This window comes from Heptranchias perlo, chromosome 20 (assembly GCF_035084215.1).
Source record: "Heptranchias perlo isolate sHepPer1 chromosome 20, sHepPer1.hap1, whole genome shotgun sequence".
NCBI classification, from domain to species: Eukaryota; Metazoa; Chordata; class Chondrichthyes; order Hexanchiformes; family Hexanchidae; genus Heptranchias; species Heptranchias perlo.
Genome location: NC_090344.1, coordinates 18282906 through 18293920, shown reverse-complemented (window position 1 = coordinate 18293920; position 11015 = coordinate 18282906). Strand labels below are relative to the sequence as shown.

At 44.9% G+C, this 11015-nt stretch overlaps 2 non-coding genes across 2 annotated transcripts; one reads left to right on the top strand and one right to left on the bottom strand.

The window, feature by feature from the left end:
* Positions 1–2355: 2355 nt before the first annotated feature.
* On the bottom strand, positions 2356–2429 carry trnat-agu (transfer RNA threonine (anticodon AGU)). Its single transcript has one exon. It is a non-coding gene; the product is annotated as a tRNA-Thr (tRNA).
* Positions 2430–10705: 8276 nt separating this feature from the next.
* On the top strand, positions 10706–10794 carry trnap-agg (transfer RNA proline (anticodon AGG)). The gene is given in 2 exon segments: positions 10706–10741; positions 10759–10794. It is a non-coding gene; the product is annotated as a tRNA-Pro (tRNA).
* The last annotated feature ends 221 nt before the right edge of the window (positions 10795–11015 follow it).

Below are 11015 nucleotides of genomic sequence, written 5' to 3'. Positions count from 1 at the left end.
GGGACCACTGTTGTTCACAATTTGTCGGTGCTGCGACCATTGTTGTTCACAATTTATCGGTTCTGGGATCACTGTTGTTCACAATTTGTCGGTGCTGCGACCATTGTTGTTCACAATTTATCGGTGCTGCGACCATTGTTGTTCACAATTTATTGGTGCTGGGATTACTGTTGTTCACAATTTATCAGTGCTGGGTTTGAGAACGCATACGGGGCGCACTTTTAATAAAAATGCATATGGGGTAAGCTTTTAGTGGTTTATAGTGAGATACCTCCATAGCGAAGTAGCAGTGTGGTGAACCAATGGTTAATATAAGTAGCCCATTTTGCTAGCTAGAATTAGAAACAATGAGCTTCTTCTTTGACCACCTGTTTACGTTATTGATTTTCTTTATGTATAAGCCTGCCTTGTGTTAATCAAGCAAAGAGATATGATAAAGTTGAATTCTAGTATAAGGAGTTGTCATGCAGCTGCATTAATGAATGGATCTCCCTTTGCAGGCAAGGTCAAAACACATCCCAAGCCAGAGATAAGGTAGCCTCCCTTTTCCTTGGCATACGCATGAACAAGTATAACCTGTGAGTGGTCGGTCATTATGTCAGTTTGCATGGCTTGCCAAGACTCAGCTTATGATTGGTTTTAACCCCTTGCCACTCATGTCCCTCCCCACTCTGAAAATGTATAATTGTGTGGATCTGCCTATGTAATTTTGCCTGCTCTATGAGATTGACCAGACTCTGTCAAGAGTTGAAATCAATTCTATAGATAAGGTCAGCTGCAGCTAATAAATTGTGTTAAACTTTCAAGTGTTATTCTCATCAGTTATTGCTGAACCAGACGAAGGGTAAAGAAATCCGGTATCGTCAGGTTCACGGTTGTTCACAATTTATCGGTGCTGGGTTCACAGTTGTTCACAATTTATCGGTGCTGGGACCACTGTTGTTCTCAATTTGTCGGTGCTGGGTCCACTGTTGTTCTCAATTTGTCGGTGCTGGGACCACTGTTGTTCACAATATATCGGTGGTGGGACAACTGTTGTTCACAATTTATCGGTGGTGGGACCACTGTTGTTCACAACTTACATCAATGATTTAGTCATCGGAATCGGAAATACAATTTCAAAATTGACAGTCAGCACATAATTGGCAGCTGTAGTTAATACAAAGGAAAAATGCGAAAAATACAGGAAGACGTCAGTAAACTTGCAAAATGGGCGTGTAAATGGCAAATTAGGTTCAATATTTATTGTGTATACCCTTGCCTTGTTTGCCCTCCCTAAATGCATTACCTCATTCTCCAGATTGAATTGCATTTGCCACTATTCTATCCACCTGTCCATTCCACTGATATCTTCCTGCAGTCCACAGCTTCCCTCCTCACCATCAACCACACGACCAATTTTTGCATCTTCTGCAAAATTGTTAATAATACCCCGTACATTTAAATCCAAATCAATGATCTGTGCTACGAAAAGCAGCGACCTAGTACGGATCCCTGCGGAACCCCACTCGAGACAGCCTTGCAGTCACAAAAACACCCGTCGACCATTGCTTCCTGCCACTAAGTCAATTTTGGATCAACTTGCCAATTTCCCTTGGATCCAATGGGCTTTTACACTTTTGACCAATCTGCCATGTAGGACTTTGTCAAAAGCCTCGCGAAAATCTATGTAGACGACAAAAAACGCACTACCCTCATCCACCTTCCTTGATACCTCCAAAAAAATTCAATTCAAACGACCTTCCCTTAACAAATCCATGCTGACTGCCCTTCATTAATCCATCCCTTTCTAAATGAAGATTAATACTTTCCCGCAGAATTGTGCTCAATACCGAGGTTAGGCTGACTGGCCTGCAATAATTCGATCTCTTCCTTTCTCCCTTTTTAAACAACGGTACAACTTCAGCAGTCCTCCAATCCTCCGGCATCACACCTGCAGCCAGGGAGGATTGGAAAATGATGGTCAGAGCCTCCGATATTTCCTTCCTTGCTTCTGTTAACAGCCTGGGATGTATTTCATCCGAGCCTGGCGATTCAGGTGGAGTGATTTGGGGACTTCCTTTCCCTCTTTGCAAACGTTTGCACCGCAGGTCAAGATCACAAATCCAGTTCCAAATTTGGACTACTTCCGGGTTTGAACCTCAAATCGCGAAATACACCCCGACCCCAACGAGCCCAGAAACAAGAACGTGTCTTTAAATTAAAGTGTTACAGACACATTCCATGAGAGGTCTGTCTGTGCAATGAAAGGGCGTTTTTGAACAGTCATTCGGTTATCCGTTTCCCACTGAACAAACACCACATTGTTATTTTGTCGCTCAATTCCACAAATTAGGTAAAATAACCAGCTGCACAAGGCACTGCTGGGAGTTGAACCCAGGATCTTCTGTTTACTAGACAGACGCTTTAACCAACTAAGCCACAGCGCCAATTGATGACACTTTGTCTCCACCTCCTCTCATTAATATCTATCAGCGACACTTCACTGTTGGGGTTCAGGCCGTTTCATCTTTGTCTGTTTCGCTTGTCCGTTCACCTGTGCATTCCGACACTAACCGGATTTCTCGCTGTGTTTATCTTTGTGTATCCATCAGTGCGTTGATACACGGATGATTATGTGTGATTGTATTTGTTACATTAAATAAATTCGGGGATCAGACAATTCTCGCTCTGACATTGGAGAACTATTGAGCCGAACTTCACAGCGAAGTGTTGTTTATTGTGGTGCTGAAACTAAAAAATCGTAAGAGGAGCAAAAAGGGAAAAGGAGAAAAACTTGTGAGGGAAAATGAGGACAACTCTCAAGGTTTTTCCAAATATATTAAGAGAACGAAGGGAGGCTTGGAGTAATGTGGGCCGCTTGAAGACAGATGGAGGTGATATTGTAATTGAAAATCAGGAAATGGCAGAGTTGCTAAATTTTTACTTTGCATCGGTCGTCACAGAAATGGATGAGGCTAACATAGCAGAGACACTAGGAAAACTGTTAACAAATCAAGGGGTTTCGTTTTAGTAAAATAATGGCAATGGAGAAAATAATTAGGCGAAAGATAGACAAATCTCCACGACCTGATGTTTCCCATCCCAGGGGATTGAAAGGAACAAGTGAGGAAATTGTACATGCTTTAGTCATGATCGATCAAAACTCTCTTGATTTAAGAATTGTTATTCAATGAAGCGCATCTTGATTGGAGGCTTCTGTTTGAGAAAGATCTCGAAGTGATAATTGAGAGACCGAAAATGAAGCTGTTTGTCAGGAGCGCTGATGCTGTCGGTTGTTCGCTGCTCTCGTGTTGCCCAATTGTTAAGCGTGCGTTACTTATTTCTAGCAGTATGGGCTCCAGAAATGACCAGGTTGTGAGTTCGAGCGTCTTCTAAAACAATCAAACCTTTTACTCCGAACATTTTGACTGGAGTTCAAGGTACAACTGGTATGTTCAATAACGCGTCTACTTCTTAGTGTTCCCATGGGAGCTCTTGGGTTCCTCTGGTCTGCCGTCTTGCAATAGCAGGTGCCAGTTTACTTGTTCATAGGGGGAGAGGGGACTTTTAGCGGCAGCTCATATGGCAAAGGGGCCGGTACGAGATCTTTAAATCTAAAGAACCAAACAAACAATTCTTCTTTTCGTTAAGCCGATATTCATCGGTTGGAAGTTTCGTGTTCGCAAAATTTGGAAGGGAAATATGCTGCCTGGTATCACTGTGTAACGGGAGAAATTATTCAGCTTACAGATGTTAATACGCTGAAAGGACGAGATGCCTTTTCCAGCTCCCGTGTGGGACAAGTTCAGCTTTTGTGCCGCTGGGTAAAGTGCTATTTTAATTGGTGCTAACGAATGACAAGACATTTGGCACAAACAAGAAGAATTGTAAACTCACGAGTTCACTGTCCATGTTTCTTACATCATGTTCAACAGGAACAAGGATTCTCCTCAACACGTTGCTGAGAATTTTATCAAACGGACCTCACCCTTGCTCGCCGGCTGCAGGGATGATTCAGAGGCCTCCCATGAATATGCACGATGGGAGCGTATGTAGTATCGAGGCTGGGTAGCTCAGTCGGTAGAGTATCAGACTTTTAAAGTGGGCAGTGAGCTGAAGGTGCAGCGTTTAACTCCCTGTCCAGGCTCCAAATTTCGGAATAGCTGGCAAGCTGTCACTTTGCAGCGGGACCTGCTATGTGTTGTCAAAGTTTCGGAAGTATCCTTTTTCCCAGTGTGGGCAGTAATGTGTTGTCTGAAGCGGTTCCCCATCAGGAATTCCAGTTCACTTTATTAATTTCGCAACACTCATTAAACTCTGTAAAAAAGACGAATGCTTGTTCAAATCGCCATTAATCAACCAGTAACTTTCTGCTTCCGGCTGAATGAAATGCTAACTTTTTTATGCTCTCATTCACCAGGCCGAAATTAGGGAGTTCAGAGGGGAAGAGAAAAAGGAAATGAGAGGCAAAGAGAAATATGACTATGGACTGACGGCCAACATAAAAGGGAATCCAAAAGTCTTCTGCAGGCATGTAAACAGTAAACGGGTAGTAAGCGGAGGCGAGAGGCGGATTCGGCCCGATCAAGGAGATCTACTCATGGAGGCAGAGGGGATGGCCGAGGTACCAAATGAGTACTTTGCATCTATCTTTACCAAGGAAGAAGATGCTGCCAGAGTCTCAGCAAAGGAACTTATAGTTGAGATACTGGATGGTCTAAAAATTGATAAAGAAGAGGCACTTGAACGGCTGGCTGCACTTAAAGTAGGTAAATCACCTGTTCCGGATGGGATACATGCTAGGTTGCTGAGGGAAGCAACGGTGGAAATTGCAGAGGCACTGGCCATAATCTATCAACATCCTTAGATATGTGGGTGGTGCCAGAGGACTGGAGAATTGCAAAGGTTGCACCCTTGTTCAGAAATGGGTACACGGATAAACCCAGCAAATATCGGCCAGTCAGTTTAACCTCAGTGGTGGGGAAACTTTTAGAAACGATAATCCGGGACAGAATTAACAGTCACTTGGTCGAGGGTGAATTGATTAGGGAAAGCCAGCACGGATTTGTTAAATACAAATCGTGCTCAACTAACCTGTAAGAGTTTTTGATGAGGTAACAGAGAGGATAGATGAAGGCAATTCAGTTGATGCGGTGTATATCGACTTTCAAAAGGTGTTTGATAAAGTGCTGCATGGTAGGCTTATCATCAAGAAAGGGACAGGAAACAGAGATTACTGGGGAACGGTTCTTTTTCGAACTGGAGAGAGTTGTAGAGTGCTGTTCCCCAGGGATCAGTGCTCGGACCACTGCTTTTCTTGATATATATCAATGACTTGGACTTTCGTGCACAGGGCACAATTTCAAAATTTGCAGATGAAACAAACCTTGGAAGGGTAGTAAACAGTGTTAAGGACAGTGATAGACTTCAAATGACATAGACAGGCTGGTGGCATGGGCGGAGACGTGGCAGATGAAATTTAACGCTGAAAAATGCGAAGTGATACATTTCGGTTGGAAGAACGAGGAGAGGCAATATAAACTCCAGGGCACAAATGTGAAAGCGGTGCAGGAACAAATAGAGGTTCATGTGTACAAATAGTTGAATGTGGCAGGGCAGGTTGAGAAAGCGGTTAAAAAGCATTCGGGGTCCTGGGCTTTATAAATAGATGTACAGAGTGCAAAAGTTTCGAAGTCAGGATGAAACATTATAACACACTGGTTCGAACACAACTGAAGTATTGTGTCCGGTTCGGGACACCGCACTTCAGGAAAGATGTGAAGGCCTTGGAGGGGGAGCAGAAAAAAATTACCAGCTTAATTGCAGGGATGAGGGACTTTAGTTACGTGGTTAGACTGGAGAATATGAGGTTGTTCTCCTCGGAAAAGAGACGGTTTTGTGGAGATTTGATAGAGGTATTCAAAATCATGAAGGATCTCGACGTAGAAGATGGAGAGAAACTGTTCCCATTGGCGGAAGGGTCAAGAACCAGAGGACATCGGTTTCAGGTGATTGGCAAAATAACCAAAGGTGACATGAGGAAAAGCTTTTTCACACAGCAAGAGGTTCGGATCTGGAATGCAATGCCCGAGGGTGTGATGGAGGCAGATTCAATCGTGGCCTTTAAAAGGGAACTGGATAAGTACTTATAGAATCATAGAATCATAGAAGTTACAACATGGAAACAGGCCCTTCGGCCCAACATGTCCATGTCGCCCAGTTTATACCACTAAGCTAGTCCCAATTGCCTGCACTTGGCCCATATCCCTCCATACCTATCTTACCCATGTAACTGTCCAAATGCTTTTTAAAAGACAAAATTGTGCCCGCCTCTACTACTGCCTCTGGCAGCTCGTTCCAGACATTCACCACCCTTTGAGTGAAAATATTGCCCCTCTGGACCCTTTTGTATCTCTCCCCTCTCACCTTAAATCTATGCCCCCTCGTTATAGACTCCCCTACCTTTGGGAAAAGATTTTGACTATCGACCTTATCTATGCCCCTCATTATTTTATAGACTTCGATAAGATCACCCCTTAACCTCCTGCTCTCCAGGGAAAAAAGTCCCAGTCTGTCTAACCTCTCCCTGTAAGTCAAACCATCAAGTCCCGGTAGCATCCTAGTAAATCTTTTCTGCACTCTTTCTAGTTTAATAATATCCTTTCTATAATAGGGTGACCAGAACTGTACACAGTACTCCAAGTGTGGCCTCACCAATGCCCTGTACAACTTCAACAAGACATCCCAACTCCTGCATTCAATGTTCTGACCAATGAAACCAAGCATGCTGAATGCCTTCTTCACTACCCTATCCACCTGTGACTCCACTTTCAAGGAGCTATGAATCTGTACTCCCAGATCTCTTTGTTCTATAACTCTCCCCAACGCCCTACCATTAACGGAGTAGGTCCTGGCCCGATTCGATCTACCAAAATGCATCACCTCACATTTATCTAAATTAAACTCCATCTGCCATTCATCGGCCCACTGACCCAATTTATCAAGATCCCGTTGCAATCCTAGATAACCTTCTTCACTGTCCACAATGCCACCAATCTTGGTATCATCTGCAAACTTACTAACCATGCCTCCTAAATTCTCATCCAAATCATTAATATAAATAACAAATAACAGCGGACCCAGCACCGATCCCTGAGGCACACCGCTGGACACAGGCATCCAGTTTGAAAAACTACCCTCTACAACCACCCTCTGTCTTCTGTCGTCAAGCCAATTTTGTATCCAATTGGCTACCTCACCTTGGATCCCATGAGATTTAACCTTATGTAACAACCTACCATGCGGTACCTTGTCAAATGCTTTGCTGAAGTCCATGTAGACCACGTCTACTGCACAGCCCTCATCTATCTTCTTGGTTACCCCTTCAAAAAACTCAATCAAATTCGTGAGACATGATTTTCCTCTCACAAAACCATGCTGACTGTTCCTAATTAGTCGCTGCCTCTCCAAATGCCTGTAGATCCTGTCCCTCAGAATACCCTCTAACAACTTACCCACTACAGATGTCAGGCTCACTGGTCTGCAGTTCTCAGGCTTTTCCCTGCCGCCCTTCTTAAACAAAGGCACAACATTTGCTACCCTCCAATCTTCAGGCACCTCACCTGTAGCTGTCGATGATTCAAATATCTCTGCTAGGGGACCCGCTATTTCCTCCCTAACCTCCCATAACGTCCTGGGATACATTTCATCAGGTCCCGGAGATTTATCTACCTTGATGCGCGTTAAGACTTCCAGCACCTCCCTCTCTGTAATATGTACACTCCTCAAGACATCACTATTTATTTCCCCAAGTTCCCTAACATCCATGCCTTTCTCAACCGTAAATACCGATGTGAAATATTCATTCAGGATCTCACCCATCTCTTGTGGTTCCGCACATAGATGACCTTGTTGATCCTTAAGAGGCCCTACTCTCTCCCTAGTTACCCTTTTGCCCTTTATGTATTTGTAGAAGCTCTTTGGATTCACCTTTGCCTGATCTGCCAAAGCAATCTCATATCCCCTTTTTGCCCTCCTGATTTCTCTCTTAACTCTACTCCGGCAATCTCTATACTCTTCAAGGGATCCACTTGATCCCAGCTGCCTATGCATGTCATATGCCTCCTTCTTCTTTTTGACTAGTGCCTCAATCTCCCGAGTCATCCAAGGTTCCCTACTTCTACCAGCCTTGCCCTTCACTTTAGAAGGAATGTGCTTACCCTGAACCCTGGTTAACACACTTTTGAAAGCCTCCCACTTACCAGACGTCCCTTTGCCTGCCAACAGACTCTCCCAATCAACTTCTGAAAGTTCCTGTCTAATACCATCAAAATTGGCCTTTCCCCAATTTAGAATTTTAACTTTTGGGCCAGACCTATCCTTCTCCATAGCTATCTTAAAACTAATGGAATTATAATCACTGGTCCCAAAGTGATCCCTCACTAACACTTCTGTCACCTGCCCTTCCTTATTTCCCAAGAGGAGGTCAAGTTTTGCCCCCTCTCTAATCGGGCCATCCACATACTGAATGAGAAATTCCTCCTGAATACACTCAACAAATTTCTCTCCATCCAAGCCCCTAATGCTATGGCTGTCCCAGTGAATGTTGGGAAAGTTAAAGTCCCCTACTATTACCACCCTATTTTTCTTGCAGCTGTCTGTAATCTCCTTACATATTTGCTCCTCAATTTCCCGTTGACTATTTGGGGGTCTGTAGTACAATCCTATCAAAGTGATCTCTCCCTTCTTATTTTTCAGTTCTACCCATATAGACTCAGTGGGCGAACCCTCGGATATATCCCCTCTCACGACTGCCGTGATGTTCTCCCGAATCAAGAACGCAACTCCCCCTCCTCTCTTACCTCCTGCTCTATCTTTCCTATAGCATCTGTACCCTGGAACATTGAGCTGCCAGTCCTGCCCCTCCCTTAGCCATGTTTCAGTAATAGCTATAACATCCCAGTCCCATGTACCCATCCATGCCCTGAGTTCATCTGCCTTGCCCATCAGACTTCTTGCATTGAAATAAATGCAGTTTAATCTAGACTTCCCTTGGTCTTTGCCCTGCTTTCTCAGACCATCTGTCCGGTCATGTTCTGTACACTCTCCCTTACTGCCTTTTGTTTCTGTCACCACTTTATTTCCCACTGACTTCCTGCATCGGTTCCCATCCCCCTGCCACATTAGTTTAAACCCTCCCCAACAGCACTGGCAAACACTCCCCCTAGGACATTGGTTCCAGTCCTGCCCAGATGCAGACCGTCCAATTTGTACTGGTCCCACCTCCCCCAGAACCGGTTCCAATGGCCCAGGAATTTGAATCCCTCCCTCTTGCACCATCTCTCAAGCCACGTATTCATCTTAGCTATCCTGTCATTCCTACTCTGACTAGCCCGTGGCACTGGTAGCAATCCTGAGATTACTACCTTTGAGGTCCTACTCTTTAGTTTAACTCCTAACTCCCTAAATTCAGCTTGTAGGACCTCATCCTGTTTTGTACCGATATCGTTGGTGCCTATATGCACCACGACAACTGGCTGTTCACCCTCCCCCTCCAGAATGTCCTGCAGCCGCTCCGAGACATCCTTGACCCTTGCACCAGGGAGGCAACATACCATCCTGGAGTCTCGGTTGCGTCCGCAGAAACGCCTGTCTATTCCCCTTACAATCGAGTCCCCTATCACTATAGCTCTGCCACTCTTTTTCCTGCCCTCCTGTGCAGCAGAGCCAGCCACGGTGCCATGAACCTGGCCACTGCCACCTTCCCCTGGTGAGCCATCTCCCCCAACAGTATCCAAAACGGTATACCTGTTTTGGAGGGAGATGACCGCAGGAGACCCCTGCACTGCCTTCCTACTCTTCCTCTGTCTGTTGGTCACCCATTCACTATCTCCCTCAGTAATTTTTATCTGCGGTGTGACCAACTCACTGAACGTGCTATCCACGACTTTCTCAGCATCGCGGATGCTCCAAAGTGAGTCCATCCGCAGCTCCAGAGCCGTCAAGCGGTCAAACAATAGCTGCAGCTGGACACACTTCCCGCAGGTTAAGGAATCAGGGATACAGGAAGGAGCCCGGAATTCCCACATCCCACAAGAGGAACATGACACGGCCCTGGGATCTCCTGCCATGACTTAACCCTTAAATTAGCTTAAGAACAACTACAATGTCAAGAGAAAAAAAAAGGAAAGAAAAACTACTTACCACTCCCTTTAAGGAGCTTACTCCTTTAAATTGTTCTCAATTTAGAGAATGTTAACTACACTAGGGACCTTGATTCACTAAAAAATCAGGGCTTCGGGGAAAGGCGGGGGAGTGTTTCTAGCTGGATTGCTCTTGCAGAGAGCGAGCACGGACTCGATGGGCCGAATGGCCTCTTTCCGTGCTGCAACCTTTCCATGATTCAACTCAATGTGCATGCGGCGATGCAAAGGGAACAGAGCGTGCCGCAAATCGACACACCTCTCAGTATCCTCCCAAGCAATGTAGTTTAAGAGCAAATAATTCTGAAACGTCTCACTTGACAACTCAAGTCGTACACTCGAAACAAATTTGGTAAAGGGAGACTAATATTGGTGATTGGAAATATTTGGTGTGCAACTTGATATTGCTGGACACCGGAGCAGAAAACGAGATTGAATGCACAGACCTGGTCTGAAAGGATGGCCGATCGGCTGTGGGAGGCAACGAACTTTTACACTGGCTGCAAAGTTGAAGTAACAGCGGCTCGTTGGTCTAGGGGTATGATTCTCGCTTAGGGCGTTTCATTGAGTGATATGCGAGAGGTCCCGGGTTCAAATCCCGGACAAGCCCTCCTTTTAGTGAAAAGTCACCAATTGGCTTCTGACATGTTTTCAGTGTTGCTGTTGGTGGAACTGAATTTTCTCCAGAGGATGTTTGAGCTCCAGTGGACTCAATGCCGGAGTATCGTCGGCGCAACACACGTGAAGGAAATAAAATGTCTCAAGATGATGAGGAGTTTGAAGCTAAATTTGGATTATTTTCCAATTCTGGCGGATATTAGATGACGGGAT